The sequence below is a fragment of the Podarcis liolepis genome, assembly GCF_965112155.1.
Source record: "Podarcis liolepis genome assembly, chromosome: 8".
Lineage (NCBI taxonomy): Eukaryota > Metazoa > Chordata > Lepidosauria > Squamata > Lacertidae > Podarcis > Podarcis liolepis.
In genome coordinates, this window is record NC_139560.1 from 59,556,614 (window position 1) to 59,566,854 (window position 10,241).

Consider the following 10,241-nt stretch of genomic DNA (forward strand, 5'->3'; position numbering starts at 1 on the left):
CACTGGGGATATTTGTCCACACATCCATGGGGTTAGTGATGGGCAGAGTTGTGTTAAAAAACATCTGGAAGTGTTAGTTGAAGGACTCCACAGGTGAGAGGTAAAACAGGAAACAAGATTTGAAAGATAAGGTGGGACAAGGTAAGAGCAAAATATTTCTGCTGGGTACAGAAGAGGATGGAGGTCCAGTAAAGGGATTTGAGGAGGGATGTTGCATCGTCTGAGCAATGTGAGGCCACTTATTTTGGTAGCAGAGTTTTCAGTAGATGTAGGAGTGCTGATGTGTGACAGGAAGAAGGCAGCAGTAATCAAGCAGCAGATGACCAAAACATGCAACCAGGGCTTAATCTGAGGGATCAGAGACAGACAAATTTTTGAAAGCGAGTCTGTTTTGTCTAGGTTCCACCAAAATGTTTTATTATAGAATCTCTCCTGAATCATGATTATGGCAAGACGCAGTGCCGGGTCCAAACTAGTCATTTCAGCAGCTACACCAGAACTATTCAGTTACTGAATATGTTGTACTGTACCTGGAATGAAAACACAGCATAATTTGACATTATTATAGTAACTGTAATACAGGGCTAGTTTGCTGTCTCATACAGTACAAGCTGCATTTGGAGTGAGAGAGCTTGTCGTCCTATATTATGGGTGGGGAGTAGAGAAGGCTTGCTTGTTTCACCGCTGGCAACCCAGGGCCATAGATCCTGTTAAATTTCACTTCCCCTATTGCTTTTCCAGATATCAGTGAGGAAGAGAGCAACAATCAGCTGTCCATGTCAATTAGGCTAAATGCACACCTTCCAACAAAAGGGAGCTGCCAGACCATCTCTACATTTGAGTGGAATTCAGTCACACACCAGCAAATTAAAGTTGCTTGTTAAATGGCCCTCGTGCACAACAAACACATGCTAACCCCCCCGCCCCCCCACAACTTTTTTGCAATAAGGAAAGTGACAGGAAACTGTGGAGAACAACCACTTGACACTGTTGTATAACCTCCCCAAAAGCAATTCAGAATGACTGCTTAATCAACAGCAGTTGTCCAGCCTCCCGACAACTTTGTTCAAACAAATCACAATGGATACTAGGGGCGCAACTTGAATAAAATATTGGGGGCGGGGAGCAGCAAGCCCCACCCCACATAACTGACCACATGATGTGGCGCTTGCACACTATTTGAATAACAATGCCTATCAACTTGGGGGGGGCAGCCCCCTCAAATATTTTAGGGTGGGGGAAGACCCTTTGGCCCCTAGGAGTTGGCTCCTATAATGAATGTTCAATAAATTAGGTCATCTGGGAGAGAAACTTAAACCTGTCACCTTATCTCCAGAAGGGCCCCTTCAGCCAACATCAGCATGAGAGGCTTAGATTCAAACATCTGTTTTCCTCAACTCTGCTTTTTCATGCTAAGAAAAGCAGCAGCGCCTCTGCATAGACTGCCTGTCACAACAGTAGCCAAAAAGCCACAAGAGCCCAGGTACAGTAGGTAACTGAGGGAGCTACACTACACCGTCTTCCTGGTTCCACTACTAAATATTCCTTGGTTTACCTGTGCAGGAAAGGTGGGATCTCACCTCAAGGCAGATGTGAACTTCAGGCAGAGGAGCTCTGATAGACAAAGGAAAATAACCTAGCTTTTTTATTTTTAAAATAATAATTCTGAAGTATTGATGCTTTGCATAATACAAAGACACAGATTCCATCATCTTTTTAACCTTGGGCGTTTCCGCAGTTGGGTGAGGAGAGAAGTTCCTTCCAGGACTTCTCCTGCAACAGAAGCCTGCTCCTCCTTCCCTCGCAGAACGTGGGGCTGCAGAAAACGGCGAAAGCCGAGCGCGCTTCCCCGCCTGCTGGTTAGCCAGGCTCGCGCTCAGCGCGCGCCTACTCGGCCGAGCTTCCGGCCCCCGGCTCAGCTGATTCATTGGCTCTCGCTGCTCTAGACGGGCCGGCGCCTGGCTCGTGACATCACCCATTCACACTTCGGCCCAGCTGGCGCCGCCCGGGCGGTCGCCTTGGCAACGGGGACGCCAAGCTCCACGCAACGATTTCCAGCTGTAGAACAAGGGGCAGGCGGGCGGCTCCGACTGCGCGTGCGCCGGCTGGCCAGAGGGACGGAGAGCAGCTTCCTTGGGAGCGCAACGGGAGGGTGTCGATGGATTCCCTCTTGTGCTATGGATGGGGACGGTAGAAGCTGCGTTCCTCTCAAGACAAGCTAGTTTTTTAGTGACATCGCAGTCAGAGAGGCATAATTTAAACCATAGGGGAGGTGCGCTTCATTAAGCGCCTTTTTATTTTATTTTCGTTTACAAATGTAAATGCAGAGTGTAATCGGTGGTGGGTGGCAATAATATTTTGAAAAATCTTACCGGCAAAGGATAGTGATTTGGTTGCCAGCCCTGCCACTTGCACATCTGAGGTCATCATTCCTCTGATTTTTATTTTATTTTATTGCATTTATATCACCCCTTTTCTCCAACGAGTTCAAGGTGGCTTACATGGTTCTTCATTTAATGCCCACAACCTTAGGCCACCCAGTGAACTTCATGGCCAAGTGGGGGTTTGAACCCCAGCCTCCCAGTCTGACACACTAACCACTATGCCGCATAGGCTCTCAACCTACAAGTGGACTCTGGTCCCAGACAGCCAATAAATCTGCTTCTCTTTATGGTGCCTTAATACACTTTTGGGAGCTGGTGGGGAGTCTGGAACATTCTTAGGTGCTTCTAGCCCACGGTTTCTTCCTTGACAGGAGAAGCTTGTGTAACAAAAGAACAATTGATGATGTCAGTTCCTGGAGAATATGCTGAGTTTTGAAATTGTATTTGTTTGTGAAATATCGAGGTGGCGTACAACAATTTATGCACATAAAACATAAAAATACCATAGAAACTGTACAAAGGAATCATTAAAATGACTGGCTCATCTTAAGAAAATGTAAACGGAATAGGCCTGTCAGTATAATAATAATAATAATAATAATAATTTTTATTTATATCCCGCCCTCCCCAGCCAAAGCCGGGCTCAGGGCGGCTAACAACAATCAGTTGTTATATAAAAAGTCCTTTTTATATAAAGGTCCAGTTATATAAAAGTCCTCAAGAGATACCTGAAAGTTAGAAGTGAGGATGGACAACAGATAGTAAAAAACATGGGGAACAAATTACAACATTCTCCTGTGATGATGCTATGATGAGAATCTAGAACTTGTGCAGGTAACATATGAGCAGCCAGTATAGATGTTTTAGCAGAGGGGACAGATGCTGTTGGTTGTCTGCCCCATCAGCAAGTCATCCCATTGTTCATTAGCTGGAGCTTCCAACTGAGGGTCAAGAGCAGCCCCACACAGAGTGCAGTGCAGTAATCCACTGTCGAGGCTGCCAGTGCTTGGCCTCAAGGTGGCGATCAAGCGATCAAGGTGGTCCAATCCATATCCCAATCAAAACTGTAGAAGCCATGTCAATGACAATGCATGAAACAGAGCAAAGGTGTACTTTTTAGGGGTAGGTTTCACAACGTGATCAGATGTGTAGGCTCTAGATGTGGTGAGGTGCCAGCTTCTACTACATGTAGAACATGATTAGTGCATGAATAGCTCAGTTGGTTAGCGCATGGTGATGATAATGCCAAGGTTGCAGGTTCGATCCCCGTATGGGTCAGCTGCATATTCCTCAGGGTCCCTTCCAACTCTACAATTCTACAACATCAGTGTACATGATGTGCAAGGTGGGGAGCATGAGTTTGAGGATCGATTCCACATATTCTCCAGTGGTCTTGTGCATACGGTGAAAGAGCAGGCGCATGTGTACCTCTCATGCATAAAAGATAACGTTCTGAAGGTGGCATGTCCCCACATTCAGAAGCAGAGAGGAGCTTTCTAGGGAGTGAGACATAAAATCCAAATAGTGCCCGTGTGGTTGTAAATATATAACAGCGAGTTAGATAACTATCAAAACAGTGTGGTCTAATAGTACCCCAAAATGTGCTGCAGGAGAGAAGCCAGCTGCTGCCTAATAGTACAACTAGCATTGCCATATATGGAGCCAGTGCAGATTCTGGCTGTAAATGTGAAGTGCTTTTGTGAGGACCTGCCATCCTCAGAAGCTCTGCAGCAGTTTGTGTACCAGCAGCGAAAGCTTTCAAACTGCCCCATGTGTGCATGTTAGTGTGACAGTACTCCAGATTTCCAGTTCTGAAGGCGTGGAAGATTTGTTTATTTGTAAAAAATATTTATATATAACATTAATGTTAAAAACAAGTTAAGAACAAAAAAGTTAACAACAAATATTAGTAACCCCTTGTGGAGGATGTACTCTTAATCGCCTGAATAGGCCTGGCAGAATAGAAAAGCTTTCGGCAGATGCTTAAAGGTTGGCCCAGAAGGCGCCTGCCGAATCTCTATCGGCAGAGTATTCCACAGAACTGAGCCAATGACATGACAGGCTCAATTTCTTGTTGCTGTCCAAAGAGCCACATCAACTGGGGAATGGCCATAGGGAACATTGTACCTCCTGTGTTTTTCATAGCCTTGACAGGCAGAAGTGAGACCTCTAGGTTTGGGGATAGCAACATATATGCCTCTGATGCTGTGGCTCAGGAGGATAAAGAATTGCTATTTACTTCTATTTCTGGATAACCAAAGCCAGCATTAGGTGGGAATATTTCAGAGGTCCAAAGCTAACGTTATATTCAAATGTGTAATAACTTTTCTCCTGAAGGGTGAGACCCAAGTGTTTTCTGGATGCAAAGGTTTTCCTCACCCTGTTAACTTGGTGGACAGAGAGTGAGTGAGATAAGCATGGCTTAATTGTGGGCTTATTTTTTAAACACGTTTATTTTTTAAAAATAAAATTTATACAGTGGTACCTCGGTTTACTCCTGCCAACCTAGCAGTTTGAAAACACGTCAAAGTGCAAGTAGATAAATAGGTACCGCTCTGGTGGGAAGGTAAACACCGTTTCTGTGTGCTGCTCTGGTTCGCCAGAAGCGGCTTAGTCATGCTGGCCACATGACCCAGAAGCTGTACGCCGGCTCCCTTGGCCAATAAAGCGAGATGAGCGCCGCAACCCCAGAGTCGGCCACGACTGGACCTAATGGTCAGGGGTCCCTTTACCTTTACCTTTACCTCGGTTTAAGAGCAGCCCTGTTTATGAACTATTCGGTTTACGAACTCTGGAAAACCGAAAGTAGTGTCCCAGTTTTCAAACTTTACCTTGGTCTAAGAATGGAATCCAAATGGTGGAAGGGCACCAGCGGCAGGAGGCCTCATTGGGGAAAGCACGCCTTGGTTTAAGAACAGTTTCGGTTTAAGAACGGACTTCTAGAACGGATTAAGTTCGTAAACCAAGGTACTACTGTATACCGCTTGGTTTTTAAAAAACCCCTCAAAGCAGTTTACAAAAGAGAAAACAGTAAAATCAAGAAAAAATTACAACCCTACTTTAAAACATACAAAGTTAAAATGCTAAAGTAGATTAAAATTACCTCAAGTTTGTAAGCATCTGTTATCCATTCTGAGCTCCGAGGGTTGGGTGGGTTACAAATCAGATAAATAAGGAACAGTTCAGTGAAGCTAAATAATTTGCTTTCAATCACTAACAGGAAGGAGTTTAGTATCCTCTTGTCATTACACCTTAAACATGAATCTATATGAGCAGTGGGAAATCTGTCCTCCTGTTTTTCACGATCCATGAATTCATAGATCTTTGATTAGAACCTGCCCCTGTCAATGGTCCTCAAGTGTTTTTCTAGAATTCACCTCCAGTGTATAATCTGATTGTCTCCCGGCCCCCTTTGCTAAGATTTTTAATTAGTTTCTTTCTGCTGATATTGTTTGTGTCTAGGAAGATCTCTTCAAACAACTTTGATTTTAAAAATCAAGCATGACATGATCCCATCTCTGTGGATAGCTCCTTATATTCACCATAGCAAAGCTGTTTTCTCTCCTGAGAGGCTATGCTGTAGACCCCTAAATAAGGGGAAGCTATATGAACTTCAATTTACTCATGAAATTGCAAGCCCAAATTCCCAGACAATGCTGCAGGATCTTTACTGAAAGATGACTGGTTTAAAAACACACACACAACTTATCTATAATTCCCTTCCTTCCCTAGATTTCAACTAACTGGTATTGTCTTTAATTCAAAGTGTCATCTCATTTTGTTCATCAATGCCATTTTTTTTATCCACCAACCTTTTCCTGGTAATTATGAACATGTTTTGAATATCAATTCCTGTGTCTTGTCAGTGGTTTCAAGGGCTAAATATAGAATTGCATTTTCAATCTTTAGCTATTCCCATATCTGTGGGTAACGTGCTACAGGTAAGAACTTTTCAAACAAAACTTTTTACAAGTGTCAGGTTCGCACACATACAAAGTTGTCAAAACACTGAACTGATCATGCCATATGTGCACAAGGACATTTTAAAACTTGCAAAATTTGATTTTCTCTGCAGCATGTTTTGTATGAGTGAAAAAAGAGATGGATGTGAGTCAACCTGGTTTCTTTCAGATTTAGGCATATTTTTAGAAATAATATTAGAAGGATTATCAGTCCTTTATTTTATTAAATATATTTTTGAATGAACCTAACATTTGTAAAGAGTTTTGGTTTTTTGGGGGGTGGAGTCATTGTAGCAATGAGCTGGTTATTAGGCTCAAATAAGACATATCACCATCGTTCAGAAATCAAAACCTGGTGGTGGGCTGAATCCTGTATAAACCCCCTTCCCTTGTTACCATTAGCAATGCATAGCGTATCATCTGCCCTAATACTGACTACGGTTAAAAATAATTGGATGGTAGATCAGCTTCAAATTCTGGTTCCAAACACTGATTGAATGTTAGTCCTACTTAGAGGTGGAGGAAACTGTGGTCCTTCAGATGTTGTTAGACTCAGTCTCCCATGACTGAGCATGGCCAACAGACGGAAGAGGTAGTTTGGCAGCACCTAGAGGGCTGTAGGTTAAGCCACTCTTGCACTGCACCACCAGTTTTGCTGAAAAGGAAACAAAGGGGGGAAACTTGCTTTGAAAGATAAGCAGCTTTAGATCTGCACTGGGCATTAATGTAGGGTTGCCATATTTCAAACGGTGAAAACCCGGACAGAAAAATTGTTGAACTTTTTTTTTTGGCACATTCCCATTTTTTTGAGCTATTTTAAGGGAAATCACCAAAAATGACACTGCCTACATGGCTTACCATATGTCTGGATTTCCCCTGACATTTTTGAGATTTCTGCCCGGACACTGCTTCCGGACGTATGGCAACCCTACATTAATGGCAGTATCCACAATGCACTTCTCTCTGGGGTTGTGTGAATGTATGTGGAACGGAGAGCATATTGTTGCAGAAGCCACAGAAGTATGGGATCCTGAACAGGAGCTGCATTGGGAATAGGCATTGTAGGGTACCTGCCAAGGCTTGCACCCCTGCAAGGGACCGAGCACCATTCTCTGGAGGCTTCTGGCCCTGATCCTGCTCATTCTGCCTGCTGCCACTGCCAGTTCACCTGTCGTCTTCAGCCAAGCAAGCAATGGCAAGAGTGAGGAATGGAGCAACATCTTCCACTAACCTGGTTCTCTTCACTTCCTCAAAGCACTTGGTTTAATACAGCGTCCCTGTGTCCTTTTAACCAGCAGTGATTTTTTCAACACTACTGAGCTTTCCCCCCTTCTCCCCCTTGTTTCTCATTTCCCTTTTCTTGGCTGTGTGCAGATAATGGGAGTAACAGGAATGAGGGAGAAAATGGTACACATTTCATTAGAAGCAAAATCAATTATTACTTTTTGGAAGGAAAAAAAAACTCCACTACCTGCTTTCAATTAAGCAGGAAATTATCTAACCGATTACTTAATTTGCTCTGCCCAGCAATCCCACAACTGCTTTATGCTGAATGAAGCATGAAATTAAATATGTAACAACTACCCTAATGGTTATGTTTTTGAGAATGCTGCATTTTGGAAGCAATGGTGCCGATTCGCTACCAAAAATAATAAAAACATAGAAAGAGATGGTTGCTACAGCAAAGCATTTGTTATCTGAAAGAATCTATTTTGCTGCAGTTTATTTCAAGTTTTAATGCACAATAAAGGAATCTTAATTTGGTATGCATCTGAACATGGCATCATTTTCTCCTTTTCCTTAATTTTTGAAGGATCATATCCCCACCCCCCACTGTATCTGTCCAATTAGAACTGTCATTGCAGTGGAGGTGATAATAATTGAATATAGACAATGGAATTATATTTTTACATGTTAGAACTCTTATCTTAGAAATTAGTTTTGCGGGGCTGGTACACCACATCTCATTCTAGTGGTCCCCCCCCCCCCAGTGCTGTATACTTGAAAAATAAAAATATTTTTGGACTTGCTGAAAAAGAAAAATTGTGAGTTGCTGTACATCATTCTATTGCCAGTGTTCAGGTTGTGAGTGTCATCGTGTAAGCAGTCAAAACAGCAAAACTCTCCCACAAGGAGGTATCAGCAGGTTTGGGAGGGAAAACCCAACTGCTCCCCAAAAAAGACTACATTGCAAAAGGGGGAGGGAGTCAAAAGTTTATACTGGGTGATATCCAACTTCTTCAGCTTGTCCACTAATGCAATGGGATTTCCTCTATCTCCTCCCCACTTCATGACCTGCACCCTCCCTAAATCTGTTTCGGAGGGTTGACAGAAACCCCAGAATATTTAGAGGGCTGGAGGGATGGGAAGAAGAGGCATGCAAGGCTGAGACACTCTTCAAAAGTCCTGCAGTGAGTTTCCTGGCTGAGTGGGGAAATTGAAGCCTGGTCTCTCAGGTCATAGTCCAACACTCAGACCACTGTTCCACACCGACTTATGCAGGAATGTTGTTCATTTCTTTAGTGATGACATTTGGAAAAGCCTTGTTTCTTGCTTTCTTTATAGTTTCTTTTCCGAGATGTTATTTTTTCACATCTCCTAGAGTCCTGGAGAGGTAGGAACTCAAATTCACTTCTGTTTGTTGTAAAGGCAGCCTTAAAGGTTGGAACAATGGACTGAGGATTAGAGTTTAACAGGAGGAATGAGTAGTAGACGCATAATGGTCCCAGGGCATGGTCTGAAGGAATGTGGGGCTATCAGGAACCAAGCAGAGGGCCTTCTTGGTAGTGGCGCCCGCCCTGTCTAACTCCTTCCCATCAGATGTCAAGGAAATAAACAACTCTGACTTTTAGAAGACTTCTGAAGGCAGCCCTGTTTAGGGAAGGTTTTAATGTTTGATCTTTTGTTGTGTTTTTAATATCCTGTTGGGAGCTGTCCAGAGTGGCTGGGGAAACCCAGCCAGATGGCCAGGGTATAAATAAACAAACAACTGTTGTTGTTGTTGTTGTTGTTGTTGTTGTTGTTATCACCTTGCTGAAGCTATGCAGGTCTGGATATAGCCAGTGTGCTAGATGACAAATCACCTGGAAACCACATGTGTTGGGCTTCCAAGACAGTAGAAATGTGAGATATTAATGTATTTTTTTTAAAAAAACAAAAACAAACCAAAACACTTGTGATTTTCAAGTGTAGTTAGCATGCATCAAAGTTCTTAGGTTTTGTATCAGACACATATGAAAGGAGTTGGGTCTTTCATAGATTCAAGTAAGAACTTAAAAGGGATTTAATGTTGCATAAGGCAGTAATTCCCAGCTGTTTTGGTAAGGAGCAAACTGTCAATGGAATCTTGTATTTGGAGTAGCTGGCTCATCTACTGGCAGGCAGCAGTGATCCTGCTACCTTTGGCTGGAGGAACATCGCTAGGAGCAATCTTGGCTGGTCTGCCTGAAGCCACCGAGAAACACAACTGCTGGCTGTCAGTGGACACAGTCTTCCATTTTAGGGTGATGGTGTTTCAGTGGCTTTCGCAGACAGAACCACTGGCGCCACTGTCAGAGTAAACAAATAGCAGAATTCATGTCGTTTCATTACCAGTGCAAGAAGAGAGCAAGTCTAAGAAGTATTATGTGTAGTCAGCTATGGGGCCATTGGATTTGATTTTTTTAAAAATCTAAATGTTATGAACCTCATATCATGCTCTATTTACATAAAATATTTATATATCAAGGCAGACAATTTCACAATTTTGAAAGGTATTATCCTGCTGGATTAATCTTTTCATATGCTAACCACATTACAAGTAAACATTTTCGTAGTCTCCTCTGCCTGAATGTGGCTAAAAGCTTCCTTGTTATTTTATAGTTGCAGCATTTCAAATGTTTCTCTCTCCTCTCTC